Source organism: Oncorhynchus masou, chromosome 23 (assembly GCF_036934945.1).
Source record: "Oncorhynchus masou masou isolate Uvic2021 chromosome 23, UVic_Omas_1.1, whole genome shotgun sequence".
Classification (NCBI taxonomy): domain Eukaryota; kingdom Metazoa; phylum Chordata; class Actinopteri; order Salmoniformes; family Salmonidae; genus Oncorhynchus; species Oncorhynchus masou.
This window is the reverse complement of record NC_088234.1, coordinates 1,558,982-1,578,350: the sequence shown is the minus strand read 5'-3', so window position 1 is coordinate 1,578,350 and position 19,369 is coordinate 1,558,982.

The following is a 19,369-nucleotide window of genomic DNA, read 5'->3' as shown; positions in this document are numbered from 1 at the left end:
TACAGGGAGTACCAGGTAATAACATGGTTATATACTAGGGAGGTAATAACATGGCTATATACAGGGAGTACCAGGTAAGAACATGGTTATATACAGGGAGGTAATAACATGGTTATATACAGGGAGTACCAGGTAAGAACATGGCTATATACAGGGAGTACCAGGTAACAACATGGATATATACAGGGAGTACCAGGTAATAGCATGGTTATATACAGGGAGGTAATAACATGGCTATATACAGGGAGTACCAGGTAATAACATGGTTATATACAGGGAGGTAATAACATGGTTATATACAGGGAGGTAATAACATGGCTATATACAGGGAGGTAATAACATGGTTATATACAGGGAGTACCAGGTAATAACATGGCTATATACAGGGAGTACCAGGTAACAACATGGCTATATACAGGGAGTACCAGGTAATAACATGGCTATATACAGGGAGGTAATAACATGGCTATATACAGGGAGGTAATAACATGGCTATATACAGGGAGGTAATAACATGGCTATATACAGGGAGGTAATAACATGGCTATATACAGGGAGTACCAGGTAAGAACATGGCTATATACAGGGAGTACCAGGTAATAACATGGCTATATACAGGGAGTACCAGGTAATAACATGGCTATATACAGGGAGTACCAGGTAATAACGTGGCTATATACAGGGAGTACCAGGTAATAACATGGTTATATACAGGGAGTACCAGGTAACAACATGGCTATATACAGGGAGTACCAGGTAATAACATGGTTATATACAGGGAGGTAATAACATGGCTATATACAGGGAGGTAATAACATGGTTATATACAGGGAGGTAATAACATGGCTATATACAGGGAGTACCAGGTAATAACATGGTTATATACAGGGAGGTAATAACATGGCTATATACAGGGAGTACAAGGTAATAACAGGGAAACTCTTTCTCTCTCTCTCTCTCTCTCCCTCCCTCTCTCTCTCCACACCGCTTTCCACACAGACCTAGTCCCACCTGTCACTCAAGGAGCGCATGTGTTGTTGCTTGACCACGAGACACTTGTGATCAGTCTGCATGGTCAACGCAACAATGTTGAAGACAATTATGTTGTTTCCACTTTGATCTTAATATAAATCCGCAAGCGTTTTATAATTACAATATTAGGTTGTGTTTCTTACATCTGCAAACAGCTAGTTTGTATTTTCCGAGCAAGTTAAGCTAAATCGTGTTAGCCACTAATGCTAACTAGCTAGTAAAAGTAGTGAGTCAGAGTAAACGTAGCTAGCTAATACAGCCTGATACCAATGCTGGTGGAGGCTTAAATCAGCATATTGTTTACGCAACAGTATCTTCTAAATCAAAGAGGAATATGCAAAGCATGAATATGTTGGCTACATGAATAAATATTAAATGTCGCCAAAGATTATAGGGTCCCCTAGGAAACACTGAACATCACTTTGGTTCCTACCCTGTAACAGTAACTCCTGCCTGGCGTTTTCATTCGTTGTCATGTCAAACAACACTGTAATCAAACTCACCACTATTATATTCTAACTATAGAATTAGAATAAACATTATATTTCCATGATTCCAAAAGTTCACCCAAGAGTTTTGTTCTAAATCGCAATTGCAACATTTGGTTAAAAATAAGGCCTAGTATTTTAGCCCGTATCGTGGCAGTATGGGAAATGATCTTCAAATGAGTGCAGGAAATGCAGGAATTTACTGTAGGTTGAAGTTGAATTGAACAGTATAAACCAATCAGAATGGAGAAAGACCCGCGGAAATCATTGAGAATATATGTGTCACATACTACTCACAAAGCAAATTTTGAAATTTTATTAATCAAAAACATCTAATACCGTCAAATACCGTCCAAAATGTGAAAAATACCATGATATTATATTTTGGCCTTATCGCCCAGCCCTCTGCTACCCTCTGCCTATTGGCTACTTAGCTTACGCCGGCCTCAAAATACTACACTGCCCCTTTAAGACAAAAAAAATCTCTCGACCTGACTAATTTTTCTAACATGTCTAGAAATGTACTCGTTTTGTACTCTTGTAGGAAGCAATCACTCCCCGATTGTCGACTACAAATTATCTATGACTGGGCTAACAAATATCTCACTAGCAAAGGATATGAACAAAATGTCGACATGTGGCTACATGCAGCTTTCGTTTTGATCTCAAAACAAGCGCATCTACTCAACCGCTCATGCCGTAAACAAAGTCAACGCAATACAATCCTACTCCGATGCGTTGTGCCTACAACTAAATCTCCTGCATAGTTAGTTTTGTTTTGCTATGTTGCATATCAAAGTGGCTAATATTGCGTTGATTTTATCACAATTGCCACAGTAAAGGGAAACGTTGATGGTATTAACAGGGAAACTCTAAAACAGTGGTCACCAACCTTTTCTGAGTCAAGATCACTTTGAGTCAAAATGCAAGCCGAGATCTAACGCTCAGATAGTTTTTAAACATGAATATTTTTAAAGTAATCCTTTGCAGCATCAACCATTTAGAAACAGTTCTGTAGCAATGAGGTTTGTCCAGTAACCTATAGGCCAAATACATATTCATCACATATTGGCTTTGTTTGAATTGCCCTGCCAAAACATTGTTGTTCCCGGCCATTTAAAAAATATACACATTTCAACATATGAGGTAGGCTATATTGCTATCCACCGGTTGGTGACCACTGATCTAGATAGTTGAGTGAAGTTCAGTATGATGATTCTCTGTGGGCTGATATTTCCGCAGGGCTACTGCACAGTTTAGAGGGATCATTGGTCCTCAGCTCTTCTGTGCAGCAGGAGGGACCAGACCTGGGCTAACTAATACTTTGAATGGTTTTATTTAAAGCTAAGTACTGACACTGCTTAATGCATTAGGCCTGTTGTTGGATATTAACAAATATTTCTCTAAAATTAAAATCACTAACAGGAGGATATACTTTAGGCAAGAGGTCTACGTGTTGTTCAGTTCCGTGACTTTATTAGCTATCATTCTCACAATATTCCATATAACAGGAACTACTCTATGTAATAGACCTCTACTCTATTCTATATAACAGGAACTACTCTATGTAATAGACCTCTACTCTAACAGGAACTACTCTATGTAATAGACCTCTACTCTATTCTATATAACAGGAACTACTCTATGTAATAGACCTCTACTCTAACAGGAACTACTCTATGTAATAGACCTCTACTCTATTCTATATAACAGGAACTACTCTATGTAATAGACCTCTACTCTAACAGGAACTACTCTATGTAATAGACCTCTACTCTATTCTATATAACAGGAACTACTCTATGTAATAGACCTCTACTCCAACAGGAACTACTCTATGTAATAGACCTCTACTCCAACAGGAACTACTCTATGTAATAGACCTCTACTCTATTCTATATAACAGGAACTACTCTATGTAATAGACCTCTACACTAACAGGAACTACTCTATGTAATAGACCTCTACTCTAACAGGAACTACTCTATGTAATAGACCTCTACTCTAACAGGAACTACTCTATGTAATAGACCTCTACTCTAACAGGAACTACTCTATGTAATAGACCTCTACTCTAACAGGAACGACTCTATGTAATAGACCTCTACTCTAATAGGAACTACTCTATGTAATAGACCTCTACTCTAACAGGAACTACTCTATGTAATAGACCTCTACTCTAACAGGAACTACTCTATGTAATAGACCTCTACTCTAACAGGAACGACTCTATGTAATAGACCTCTACTCCAACAGGAACTACTCTATGTAATAGACCTCTACTCTATTCTATATAACAGGAACTACTCTATGTAATAGACCTCTACACTAACAGGAACTACTCTATGTAATAGACCTCTACTCTAACAGGAACTACTCTATGTAATAGACCTCTACTCTAACAGGAACTACTCTATGTAATAGACCTCTACTCTAATAGGAACTACTCTATGTAATAGACCTCTACTCCAACAGGAACTACTCTATGTAATAGACCTCTACTCTATTCTATATAACAGGAACTACTCTATGTAATAGACCTCTACTCCAACAGGAACTACTCTATGTAATAGACCTCTACTCTAACAGGAACTACTCTATGTAATAGACCTCTACTCTATTCTATATAACAGGAACTACTCTATGTAATAGACCTCTACACTAACAGGAACTACTCTATGTAATAGACCTCTACTCTAACAGGAACTACTCTATGTAATAGACCTCTACTCTAACAGGAACGACTCTATGTAATAGACCTCTACTCTAATAGGAACTACTCTATGTAATAGACCTCTACTCCAACAGGAACTACTCTATGTAATAGACCTCTACTCTATTCTATATAACAGGAACTACTCTATGTAATAGACCTCTACTCCAACAGGAACTACTCTATGTAATAGACCTCTACTCTAACAGGAACTACTCTATGTAATAGACCTCTACTCTAACAGGAACTACTCTATGTAATAGACCTCTACTCCAACAGGAACTACTCTATGTAATAGACCTCTACATTTACATTTACATTTAAGTCATTTAGCAGACGCTCTTATCCAGAGCGACTTACAAATTGGTGAATTCACCTTCTGACATCCAGTGGAACAGCCACTTTACAATAGTGCATCTAAATCATTAAGGGGGGGGGGGGGTGGTGAGAAGGATTACTTATCCTATCCTAGGTATTCCTTGAAGAGGTGGGGTTTCAGGTGTCTCCGGAAGGTGGTGATTGACTCCGCTGTCCTGGCGTCGTGAGGGAGTTTGTTCCACCATTGGGGGGCCAGAGCAGCGAACAGTTTTGACTGGGCTGAGCGGGAACTGTACTTCCTCAATGGTAGGGAGGCGAGCAGGCCAGAGGTGGATGAACGCAGTGCCCTTGCTTGGGTGTAGGGCCTGATCAGAGCCTGGAGGTACTGCGGTGCCGTTCCCCTCACAGCTCCGTAGGCAAGCACCATGGTCTTGTAGCGGATGCGAGCTTCAACTGGAAGCCAGTGGAGAGAGCGGAGGAGCGGGGTGACGTGAGAGAACTTGGGAAGGTTGAACACCAGACGGGCTGCGGCGTTCTGGATGAGTTGTAGGGGTTTAATGGCACAGGCAGGGAGCCCAGCCAACAGCGAGTTGCAGTAATCCAGACGGGAGATGACAAGTGCCTGGATTAGGACCTGCGCCGCTTCCTGTGTGAGGCAGGGTCGTACTCTGCGGATGTTGTAGAGCATGAACCTACAGGAACGGGCCACCGCCATGATGTTGGTTGAGAACGACAGGGTGTTGTCCAGGATCACGCCAAGGTTCTTGGCGCTCTGGGAGGAGGACACAATGGAGTTGTCAACCGTGATGGCGAGATCATGGAACGGGCAGTCCTTCCCCGGGAGGAAGAGCAGCTCCGTCTTGCCGAGGTTCAGCTTGAGGTGGTGATCCGTCATCCACACTGATATGTCTGCCAGACATGCAGAGATGCGATTCGCCACCTGGTCATCAGAAGGGGGAAAGGAGAAGATTAATTGTGTGTCGTCTGCATAGCAATGATAGGAGAGACCATGTGAGGTTATGACAGAGCCAAGTGACTTGGTGTATAACGAGAATAGGAGAGGGCCTAGAACAGAGCCCTGGGGGACACCAGTGGTGAGAGCGCGTGGCGAGGAGACAGATTCTCGCCACACCACCTGGTAGGAGCGACCTGTCAGGTAGGACGCAATCCAAGCGTGGGCCGCGCCGGAGATGCCCAACTCGGAGAGGGTGGAGAGGAGGATCTGATGGTTCACAGTATCGAAGGCAGCCGATAGGTCTAGAAGGATGAGAGCAGAGGAGAGAGAGTTAGCTTTAGCAGTGCGGAGCGCCTCCGTGATACAGAGAAGAGCAGTCTCAGTTGAATGACTAGTCTTGAAACCTGACTGATTTGGATCAAGAAGGTCATTCTGAGAGAGATAGCGGGAGAGCTGGCCAAGGACGGCACGTTCAAGAGTTTTGGAGAGAAAAGAAAGAAGGGATACTGGTCTGTAGTTGTTGACATCGGAGGGATCGAGTGTAGGTTTTTTCAGAAGGGGTGCAACTCTCGCTCTCTTGAAGACGGAAGGGACGTAGCCAGCGGTCAGGGATGAGTTGATGAGCGAGGTGAGGTAAGGGAGAAGGTCCCCGGAAATGGTCTGGAGAAGAGAGGAGGGGATAGGGTCAAGCGGGCAGGTTGTTGGGCGGCCGGCCGTCACAAGAAGCGAGATTTCATCTGGAGAGAGAGGGGAGAAAGAGGTCAGAGCACAGGGTAGGGCAGTGTGAGCAGAACCAGCGGTGTCGTTTGACTTAGCAAACGAGGATCGGATGTCGTCGACCTTCTTTTCAAAATGGTTGACGAAGTCATCTGCAGAGAGGGAGGAGGGGGGGAGGGGGAGGAGGATTCAGGAGGGAGGAGAAGGTGGCAAAGAGCTTCCTAGGGTTAGAGGCAGATGCTTGGAATTTAGAGTGGTAGAAAGTGGCTTTAGCAGCAGAGACAGAGGAGGAAAATGTAGAGAGGAGGGAGTGAAAGGATGCCAGGTCCGCAGGGAGGCGAGTTTTCCTCCATTTCCGCTCGGCTGCCCGGAGCTCTGTTCTGTGAGCTCGCAATGAGTCATCGAGCCACGGAGCGGGAGGGAGGACCGAGCCGGCCTGGAGGATAGGGGACATAGAGAGTCAAAGGATGCAGAAAGGGAAGAGAGGAGGGTTGAGGAGGCAGAATCAGGAGAAAGGTTGGAGAAGGTATGAGCAGAGGGAAGAGATGATAGGATGGAAGAGGAGAGAGTAGCGGGGGAGAGAGAGCGAAGGTTGGGACAGCGCGAGACCATCCGAGTAGGGGCAGTGTGGGAAGTGTTGGATGAGAGCGAGAGGGAAAAGGATACAAGATAGTGGTCGGAGACTTGGAGGGAGTTGCAATGAGGTTAGTGGAAGAACAGCATCTAGTAAAGATGAGGTCGAGCGTATTGCCTGCCTTGTGAGTAGGGGGGAAGGTGAGAGGGTGAGGTCAAAAGAGGAGAGGAGTGGAAAGAAGGAGGCAGAGAGGAATGAGTCAAAGGTAGACGTGGGGAGGTTAAAGTCGCCCAGGACTGTGAGAGGTGAGCCGTCCTCAGGAAAGGAGCTTATCAAGGCATCAAGCTCATTGATGAACTCTCCGAGGGAACCTGGAGGGCGATAAATGATAAGGATGTTAAGCTTGAAAGGGCTGGTAACTGTGACAGCATGGAATTCAAAGGAGGCGATAGATAGGTGGGTGAGGGGAGAGAGAGAATGACCACTTGGGAGAGATGAGGATCCCGGTGCCACCACCCCGCTGACCAGAAGCTCTCGGGGTGTGCGAGAACACGTGGGCGGACGAAGAGAGAGCAGTAGGAGTAGCAGTGTTATCTGTGGTGATCCATGTTTCTGTCAGTGCCAGGAAGTCGAGGGACTGGAGGGAGGCATAGGCTGAGATGAACTCTGCCTTGTTGGCCGCAGATCGGCAGTTCCAGAGGCTACCGGAGACCAGGAACTCCACGTGGGTCGTGCGCGCTGGGACCACCAGATTAGGGTGGCCGCGGCCACGCGGTGTGGAGCGTTTGTATGGTCTGTGCAGAGAGGAGAGAACAGGGATAGATAGACACATAGTTGACAGGGTACAGAAGAGGCTACGCCAATGCAAAGGAGATTGGAATGACAAGTGGACTACACGTCTCGAATGTTCAGAAAGTTAAGCTTACGTAGCAAGAATCTTATTGACTAAAATGATTGAAATGATACAGTACTGCTGGAGTAGGCTAGCTGGTAGTGGCTGCGATGTTGACACTACACTAATCAAGTCGTTCCGTCGAGTGTAATAGTTTCTACAGTGCTGCTATACGGGGGCTAGCTGGCTAGCTAGCAGGTTGATTGCGTTACGTTACCTTAAAAGAACGACAATAGCTGGCTAGCTAACCTAGAAAATCGCTCTAGGCTACACAATTGTCTTAGATACAAAGACGGCTATGTAGCTAGCTAGCTACGATCAAACAAAACAAACCGTTGTACTGTAATAGTTACTACAGTACTGCTATTCGGGGGCTAGCTGGCTAGCTACGTTAAAAGAACGACAATAGCTGGCCAGCTAACCTAGAAAATTGCTCTAGTCTACACAATTGTCTTAGATACAAAGACGGCTATGTAGCTAGCTAGCTACGATCAAACAAAACAAACCGTTGTACTGTAATAGTTACTACAGTGCTGCTATTCGGGGGCTAGCTGGCTAGCTACGTTAGAAGAACGACAATAGCTGGCCAGCTAACCTAGAAAATCGCTCTAGACTACACAATTGTCTTAGATACAAAGACGGCTATGTAGCTGGCTAGCTACGATCAAACAAATCAAACCGTTGTACTGTAATGAAGTGAAATGAAAATGTGATACTACCTGTGGAGCGACGCGGAATGTTGACCGGGTAGTTGGAGTTCAATTCGGTAGAGGTTGGCTAGCTGTTGGCTAGCTAGCTAGCAGCATTTCCTACGTTAAGGACGACAAATAGCTGGCTAGCTAACCTCGGTAAATTAAGATAATCACTCTAAGTCTACACACTCTAAACTGCACAATTATCTTGGATACGAAGACAGCGAAGACAACTATGTAGCTAGCTGACACTACGCTGACACTACGCTAATCGAGTCGTTCTACTCTAACAGGAACTACTCTATGTAATAGACCTCTACTCTAACAGGAACTACTCTATGTAATAGACCTCTACTCTATTCTATATAACAGGAACTACTCTATGTAATAGACCTCTACTCTAACAGGAACTACTCTATGTAATAGACCTCTACTCTATTCTATATAACAGGAACTACTCTATGTAATAGACCTCTACTCTAACAGGAACTACTCTATGTAATAGACCTCTACTCTATTCTATATAACAGGAACTACTCTTTGTAATAGACCTCTACTCTAACAGGAACTACTCTATGTAATAGACCTCTACTCTAACAGGAACTACTCTATGTAATAGACCTCTACTCTAACAGGAACTACTCTATGTAATAGACCTCTACTCTAACAGGAACTACTCTATGTAATAGACCTCTTCTCTTTTATTTTATTTATTTCACCTTTATTTAACCAGGTAGGCTAGTTGAGAACAAGTTCTCATTTGCAACTGCGACCTGGCCAAGATAAAGCTTAGCAGTGTGAACAGACAACACAGAGTTACACATGGAGTAAACAATAATCAAGTCAATAACACAGTAGAAAAAAAAGAGTCTATATACATTGTGTGCAAAAGGCATGAGGAGGTAGGCGAATAATTACAATTTTGCAGATTAGCACTGGAGTGATAAATGATCAGATGGTCATGTACAGGTAGAGATACTGGTGTGCAAAAGAGCAGAAAAGTAAATAAATAAAAACAGTGTGGGGATGAGGTAGGTGAAAATGGGTGGGTTATTTACCAATAGACTATGTACAGCTGCAGCGATCGGTTAGCTGCTCAGATAGCACATGTTTGAAGTTGGTGAGGGAGATAAAAGTCTCCAACTTCAGGGATTTTGCAATTCGTTCCAGTTACAGGCAGCAGAGTACTGGAACGAAGGCGGCCAAATGAGGTGATCAGTGAGATACACCTGCTGGAGCGCGTGCTACGGATGGGTGTTGCCATCGTGACCAGTGAACTGAGATAAGGCGGAGCTTTAGCTAGCATGGATATGTAGATGACCTGGAGCCAGTGGGTCTGGCGACGAATATGTAGCGAGGGCCAGCCGACTAGCGCATACAAGTCGCAGTGGTGGGTGGTATAAGGTGCTTTAGTGACAAAACGGATGGCACTGTGATAAACTGCATCCAGTTTGCTGAGTAGAGTGTTGGAGGCAATTTTGTAGATGACATCGCCGAAGTCGAGGATCGGTAGGATAGTCAGTTTTACTAGGGTAAGTTTGGCGGCGTGAGTGAAGGAGGCTTTGTTGCGGAATAGAAAGCCGACTCTTGATTTGATTTTCGATTGGAGATGTTTGATATGAGTCAGGAAGGAGAGTTTACAGTCTAGCCAGACACCTAGGTATATATAGGTGTCCACATATTCAAGGTCGGAACCATCCAGGGTGGTGATGCTCGTCGGGCATGCGGGTGCAGGCAACGATCGGTTGAAAAGCATGCATTTGGTTTTACTAGCGTTTAAGAGCAGTTGGAGGCCACGGAAGGAGTGTTGTATGGCATTGAAGCTCATTTGGAGGTTAGATAGCACAGTGTCCAAGGACGGGCCGGAAGTATATAGAATGGTGTCGTCTGCGTAGAGGTGGATCAGGGAATCGCCCGCAGCAAGAGCAACATCATTGATATATACAGATAAAAGAGTCGGCCCGAGAATTGAACCCTGTGGCACCCCCATAGAGACTGCCAGAGGAGTGGACAGCATGCCCTCCGATTTGACACACTGAACTCTGTCTGCAAAGTAATTGGTGAACCAGGCAAGGCAGTCATCCGAAAAACCGAGGCTACTGAGTCTGCCGATAAGAATATGGTGATTGACAGAGTCGAAAGCCTTGGCAAGGTCGATGAAGACGGCTGCACAGTACTGTCTTTTATCGATGGCGGTTATGATATCGTTTAGTACCTTGAGTGTGGCTGAGGTGCACCCGTGACCGGCTCGGAAACCAGATTGCACAGCGGAGAAGGTACGGTGGGATTCGAGATGGTCAGTGACCTGTTTGTTGACTTGGCTTTCGAAGACCTTAGATAGGCAGGGCAGGATGGATATAGGTCTGTAACAGTTTGGGTCCAGGGTGTCTCCCCTTTGAAAAGGGGGATGACTGCGGCAGCTTTCCAATCCTTGGGGATCTCAGACGATATGAGAGAGAGGTTGAACAGGCTGGTAATAGGGGTTGCGACAATGGCGGCGGATAGTTTCAGAAATAGAGGGTCCAGATTGTCAAGCCCAGCTGATTTGTACGGGTCCAGGTTTTGCAGCTCTTTCAGAACATCTGCTATCTGGATTTGGGTAAAGGAGAACCTGGAAGGGCTTGGGCGAGAAGCTGCGGTGGGGGCGGAGCTGTTGGCCGATCTTGGAGTAGCCAGGCGGAAGGCATGGCCAGCCGTTGAGAAATGCTTGTTGAAGTTTTCGATAATCATGGATTTATCGGTGGTGACCGTGTTATCTAGCCTCAATGCAGTGGGCAGCTGGGAGGAGGTGCTCTTGTTCTCCATGGACTTCACAGTGTCCCAGAACCTTTTGGAGTTGGAGCTACAGGATGCAAACTTCTGCCTGAAGAAGCTCTAACAGGAACTACTCTATGTAATAGACCTCTACTCTATTCTATATAACAGGAACTACTCTATGTAATAGACCTCTACTCTAACAGGAACTACTCTATGTAATAGACGTCTACTCTAACAGGAACTACTCTATGTAATAGACCTCTACTCTAACAGGAACTACTCTATGTAATAGACCTCTTCTCTAACAGGAACTACTCTATGTAATAGACCTCTACTCTATTCTATATAACAGGAACTACTCTATGTAATAGACCTCTACTCTAACAGGAACTACTCTATGTAATAGACCTCTACTCTATTCTATATAACAGGAACTACTCTATGAAATAGACCTCTACTCTAACAGGAACTACTCTATGTAATAGACCTCTACTCTAACAGGAACTACTCTATGTGATATACCTCTACTCTAACAGGAACTACTCTATGTAATAGACCTCTACTCTAACAGGAACAACTCTATGTAATAGACCTCTACTCCAACAGGAACTACTCTATGTAATAGACCTCTACTCTATTCTATATAACAGGAACTACTCTATGTAATAGACCTCTACTCTAACAGGAACTACTCTATGTAATAGACCTCTACTCTATTCTATATAACAGGAACTACTCTATGTAATAGACCTCTACTCTAACAGGAACTACTCTATGTAATAGACCTCTACTCTAACAGGAACTACTCTATGTAATAGACCTCTACTCCAACAGGAACTACTCTATGTAATAGACCTCTACTCTATTCTATATAACAGGAACTACTCTATGTAATAGACCTCTACTCTAACAGGAACTACTCTATGTAATAGACCTCTACTCTAACAGGAACTACTCTATGTAATAGACCTCTACTCTAACAGGAACTACTCTATGTAATAGACCTCTACTCTAACAGGAACGACTCTATGTAATAGACCTCTACTCTAACAAGAACTACTCTATGTAATAGACCTCTACTCTATTCTATATAACAGGAACTACTCTATGTAATAGACCTCTACTCTATTCTATATAACAGGAACGACTCTATGTAATAGACCTCTACTCTAACAGGAACTACTCTATGTAATAGACCTCTACTCCAACAGGAACTACTCTATGTAATAGACCTCTACTCTAACAAGAACTACTCTATGTGATAGACCTCTACTCTAACAGGAACTACTCTATGTAATAGACCTCTACTCTAACAGGAACTACTCTATGTAATAGACCTCTACTCTATTCTATATAACAGGAACTAATCTATGTAATAGACCTCTACTCTAACAGGAACTACTCTATGTAATAGACCTCTACTCTATTCTATATAACAGGAACTAATCTATGTAATAGACCTCTACTCTAACAGGAACTACTCTATGTAATAGACCTCTACTCTATTCTATATAACAGGAACTACTCTATGTAATAGACCTCTTCTCTAACAGGAACTACTCTATGTAATAGACCTCTACTCTAACAGGAACTACTCTATGTAATAGACCTCTACTCTATTCTATATAACAGGAACTACTCTATGTAATAGACCTCTACTCTAACAGGAACTACTCTATGTAATAGACCTCTACTCTAACAGGAACTACTCTATGTAATAGACCTCTACTCTAACAGGAACTACTCTATGTAATAGACCTCTACTCTATTCTATATAACAGGAACGACTCTATGTAATAGACCTCTACTCTAACAAGAACTACTCTATGTGAAAGACCTCTACTCTAACAGGAACTACTCTATGTAATAGACCTCTACTCTATTCTATATAACAGGAACTAATCTATGTAATAGACCTCTACTCTAACAGGAACTACTCTATGTAATAGACCTCTACTCTATTCTATATAACAGGAACTACTCTATGTAATAGACCTCTACTCTAACAGGAACTACTCTATGTAATAGACCTCTACTCCAACAGGAACTACTCTATGTAATAGACCTCTACTCTATTCTATATAACAGGAACTACTCTATGTAATAGACCTCTACTCTATTCTATATAACAGGAACTACTCTATGAAATAGACCTCTACTCTAACAGGAACTACTACTCTATGTAATAGACCTCTACTCTAACAGGAACTACTCTATGTAATAGACCTCTACTCTAACAGGAACTACTCTATGTGATAGACCTCTACTCTAACAGGAACTACTCTATGTAATAGACCTCTACTCTAACAGGAACTACTCTATGTAATAGACCTCTTCTCTAACAGGAACTACTCTGGTTATAATGATAATGAGGGGTGGTTATAATGATAATGGTAGGTCTGGTTATAATGATAATGATAGGTCTGGTTATGATGATAACGATAGGTCTGGTTATAATGATAATGGTAGGTCTGGTTATAATGATAATGATAGGTCTGGTTATAATGATAATGATAGGTCTGGTTATAATGATAACGATAGGTCTGGTTATAATGATAATGATAGGTCTGGTTATAATGATAATGGTAGGTCTGGTTATAATGATAATGATAGGTCTGGTTATAATGATAATGATAGGTCTGGTTATAATGATAATGATAGGTCTGGCTATAATGATAATGATAGGTCTGGTTATAATGATAATGATAGGTCTGGTTATAATGATAACGATAGGTCTGGTTATAATGATAATGATAGGTCTGGTTATAATGATAATGGTAGGTCTGGTTATAATGATAATGATAGGTCTGGTTATAATGATAATGGTAGGTCTGGTTATAATGATAATGGTAGGTCTGGTTATAATGATAATGATAGGTCTGGTTATAATGATAATGATAGGTCTGGTTATAATGATAATGATAGGTCTGGTTATAATGATAATGATAGGTCTGGCTATAATGATAATGATAGGTCTGGTTATAATGATAATGATAGGTCTGGTTATAATGATAACGATAGGTCTGGTTATAATGATAGGTCTGGTTCTAATGATAATGATAGGTCTGGTTCTAATGATAATGATAGGTCTGGTTATATCGATAATGATAGGTCTGGTTATAATGATAATGATAGGTCTGGCTATAATGATAATGGTAGGTCTGGTTATATCGATAATGATAGGTCTGGTTATATCGATAATGATAGGTCTGGTTATAATGATAATGATAGGTCTGGCTATAATGATAATGGTAGGTCTGGTTATAACGATAATGATAGGTCTGGTTATAACGATAATGATAGGTCTGGTTATAATGATAGGTCTGGTTCTAATGATAATGATAGGTCTGGTTCTAATGATAATGATAGGTCTGGTTATATCGATAATGATAGGTCTGGTTATAATGATAATGATAGGTCTGGCTATAATGATAATGGTAGGTCTGGTTATATCGATAATGATAGGTCTGGTTATATCGATAATGATAGGTCTGGTTTTAACGATAATGATAGGTCTGGTTATAATGATAATGATAGGTCTGGTTATAACCATAATGATAGGTCTGGTTATAACGACAATGATAGGTCTGGTTATAATGATAATGATAGGTCTGGTTATAATGATAACGTTAGGTCTGGTTATAATGATAATGGTAGGTCTGGTTATAATGATAATGATAGGTCTGTTTATAATGATAATGATAGGTCTGGTTATAATGATAATGATAGGTCTGGTTATAATGATAATGATAGGTGGTTATAATGATAACGATAGGTCTGGTTATATTGATAATGATAGGTGGTTATAATGATAATGGTAGGTCTGGTTATTATAATAATGTTAGGTCTGGTTATAATGATAATGATAGGTCTGGTTATAATGATAATGGTAGGTCTGGTTATAATGATAATGAGGGGTGGTTATAATGATAATGGTAGGTCTGGTTATAATGATAATGATAGGTCTGGTTATAACGATAATGATAGGTCTGGTTATAATGATAATGATAGGTCTGGTTATAACTATAATGATAGGTCTGGCTATAATGATAATGATAGTTCTGGTTATAATGATAATGATAGGTCTGGTTATAATGATAATGAAAGGTCTGGTTATAATGATAGGTCTGGTTCTAATGATAATGATAGGTCTGGTTCTAATGATAATGATAGGTCTGGTTATATCGATAATGATAGGTCTGGTTATAATGATAATGATAGGTCTGGCTATAATGATAATGGTAGGTCTGGTTATATCGATAATGATAGGTCTGGTTATATCGATAATGATAGGTCTGGTTTTAACGATAATGATAGGTCTGGTTATAATGATAATGATAGGTCTGGTTATAACGATAATGATAGGTCTGGCTATAACGATAATGATAGGTCTGGTTATAATGATAGGTCTGGTTCTAATGATAATGATAGGTCTGGTTCTAATGATAATGATAGGTCTGGTTATATCGATAATGATAGGTCTGGTTATAATGATAATGATAGGTCTGGCTATAATGATAATGGTAGGTCTAGTTATATCGATAATGATAGGTCTGGTTATATCGATAATGATAGGTCTGGTTTTAACGATAATGATAGGTCTGGTTATAATGATAATGATAGGTCTGGTTATAACGATAATGATAGGTCTGGTTATAACGATAATGATAGGTCCGGTTATAATGATAATGATAGGTCTGGTTATAATGATAACGTTAGGTCTGGTTATAATGATAATGGCAGGTCTGGTTATAATGATAATGATAGGTCTGGTTATAATGATAATGATAGGTCTGGTTATAACGATAATGATAGGTCTGGTTATAATGATAATGATAGGTGGTTATAATGATAACGATAGGTCTGGTTATATTGATAATGATAGGTGGTTATAATGATAATGGTAGGTCTGGTTATTATGATAATGTTAGGTCTGGTTATAATGATAATGATATGTCTGGTTATAATGATAATGGTATGTCTGGTTATAATGATAATGAGGGGTGGTTATAATGATAATGGTATGTCTGGTTATAATGATAATGATAGGTCTGGTTATAACGATAATGATAGGTCTGGTTATAATGATAATGATAGGTCTGGTTATAACTATAATGATAGGTCTGGCTATAATGATAATGATAGTTCTGGTTATAATGATAATGATAGGTCTGGTTATAATGATAATGATAGGTCTGGCTATAATGATAATGATAGGTGGTTATAATGCTAACGAAAGGTCTGGTTATATTGATAATGATAGGTGGTTATAATGATAATGGTAGGTCTGGTTATAATGATAATGATAGGTCTGGTTATAATGATAATGATAGGTCTGGTTATAACGATAATTATAGGTCTGGTTATAATGATAATGATAGGTCTGGTTATAACTATAATGATAGGTCTGGCTATAATGATAATGATAGGTCTGGTTATAATGATAATGATAGGTCTGGTTATAATGATAATGGTAGGTCTGGTTATAATGATAATGATAGGTCTGGTTATAATGATAATGATAGGTCTGGTTATAATGATAATGGTAGGTCTGGTTATTATGATAATGGTAGGTCTGGTTATAATGATAATGATAGGTCTGGTTATAATGATAATGAAAGGTCTGGTTAAAATGATAATGATAGGTCTGGTTATAATGATTTCCTTCCTTATAGAGGAATAGTATGTAAACATGTTGAGATATTGCATGTAACTAACACATTTAAGTTAATGACTATTGCTCCTGTCTTGGGCCACTCAGTCTTCTGTTGTAAATGCCGGATCTCCATGGTAAGACGCACCATTGACCCAAGTTTCCCAGATCCACAGTCCCCTCCCAGATGTCATTGTTGGGGACAATAACTTCGGAACCTTCTGTCCGAAATAAAAGAGGGTATCAGGTGGCCACCACCTCCGGTAGGGTGCGGCAATAATGTGCCATTTGGAGGCACAAATGATCTGGGTCAAATTTATAACCGTTGAGTAAATTTCACACAATGTCTGCTTGCGCCATTTCTGAAAAGTACCTAATACGTGCACGTGTTTTGCCGTTATAAATCCTAAACTGTGCGCGTGTGAACAAGCATTAAAACTCCGCCTGGAAAACGCCTCCATTCACCTGTTATGGTGACAAATTCAACGCCCTTTATTTACGGTATAATTTGGAACTATTGGAATTAGGCCAAAAGATGTTCAATATGTTTATCAATAGATTATTGGGGTTTCTATGTCCTGCCTTGGTATAGGCTCTGAGATTAAGTAGGCAGTGACGTCGCTCCTATCGCACAGCAATACAGTAGCCTACCTGTCAAATATATTAAACTACCGGTCTATTTACTGTGTTGGCAGAATGTTTTAATCTGTAGTAATAATTAATGCTGTATCTGGGAAAGGGCTGTGTCAGTTTCTGACCTAGAAAACAATTATCGTGGACCTGTCAGCAGAAGGTTTGAGTTCAACAAGGTTTTCTATAGACTTTTCCACCAACCTAAACACCATGGACTGCCCTCGGATTCTGAAACATGAAATGGCAGGATACTAAAACAGTTTTAAATTACAGTAGTTACAGTAGTTACATTAGTTACAGTAGTTACATAAGTTACAGTAGTTACAGTAGGTACACTAATTCCATTAGTTACAGTAGCTACATTAGTTACAGTAGTTACAGTAATTACAGTAGTTACAGTAGTTACAGTAGGTACATTAATTACATTAGTTACAGTAGTTACAGTAGTTACAGTAGTTACAGTAATAACAGTAGTTACATTAGTTACAGAAATTATATAAGTTACATTAGTTACATTAGTTACAGTAATTACAGTACTTACATTAGTTACAGTAGTTACAGTAGTTACAGTAATTATGGTAGTTACAGTAATTACAGTAGTTATAGTAGTTACAGTAACTACAGTTTTGTCCCAAACCCTAAACCTCAACTAAATCTTTTAATAAATAATGTGGGAATTGAGCAAGTTGAGGTGACAACTGCTTGGAGTAACCCTGGATTGTAAACTGTCTTGGTCAAAATATATTGATAGTTAAGATGGTGAGAAGTCTGTCCATAATAAAGTTCTGCTTCTTAACAACACTATCAACAAGGCAAGTCCTACAGGCCCTAGTTTCGTCTCACCTGGACTACTGTTCAGTCATGTGATCAGGTGCTACAAAGAGGGACTTAGTGCAATTGTGTCACGCCCAGACCTTAGAGATCCTTTTTATGTCTCTATTTTGGTTTGGTCAAGGCTTGAGTTGGGGTGGGCATTCTATGTTTTGTTTTATGTTTTCTACAGTGGGGCAAAAAAGTATTTAGTCAGCCACCAATTGTGCAAGTTCTCCCACTTAAAAAGATGAGAGAGGCCTGTAATTTTCATCATAGGTACACTTCAACTATGACAGACAAAAAGAGAAAAGAAATCCAGAAATTCACATTGTAGGATTTTTAATGAATTTATTTGCAAATTATGGTGATTTATTTGAATTGTGCGCCCACCAAATTCACCGGATGTTAAAGGCTTGTGTCCCGCTAGCGGGACACCTATATTAAACAGGTCAACATTCACAAAGCCGCGGGGCCAGACGCATTACCATTATACTCAAAGCATGCGCGGACCAACTGGCAAGTGTCTTCACTGATATTTTCAACCTCTCCCTGTCCGAGTCTGTAATACCAACATGTTTCAAGCAGACCATTATAGTCCCTGTGCCCAAGAACACTAAGGTAACCTGCCTAAATGACTACTGACCCGTAGCACTCACTTCTGTAGCCATGAAATGCTTTGAAAGGCTGGTAATGGCTCACATCAACACCATTGTCCCAGAAAGCCTAGACCCACTCCAATTTGCCCAGCGCCCCAACAGATCCACAGATGATTCAATCTCTATTGCACTCCACACTGCCCTTTCCCACCTGGACAAAAGGAACACCAATGTGAGAATGCTGTTCATTGACTACAGCTTTCAACACGATTCAGTGTTCAACACCATAGTGCCCTCAAAGCTCATCACTAAACTAAGGATCCTGGAACGAAACACCTCCCCTGAATCTGGACTTCCTGACAGGCCGCCCCCAGGTGGTGAGGGTAGATACCAACACATCTGCCACGCTGATCCTCAACACTAGAACCCCTCAGGGGTGCGTGCTCAGTCTCCTCAACAACAACCTCTCCCTCAATGTGAGCAAGACAAAGGAGATGATTGTGGACTACAGGAAAAGGAGGACCGAACACGCCCCC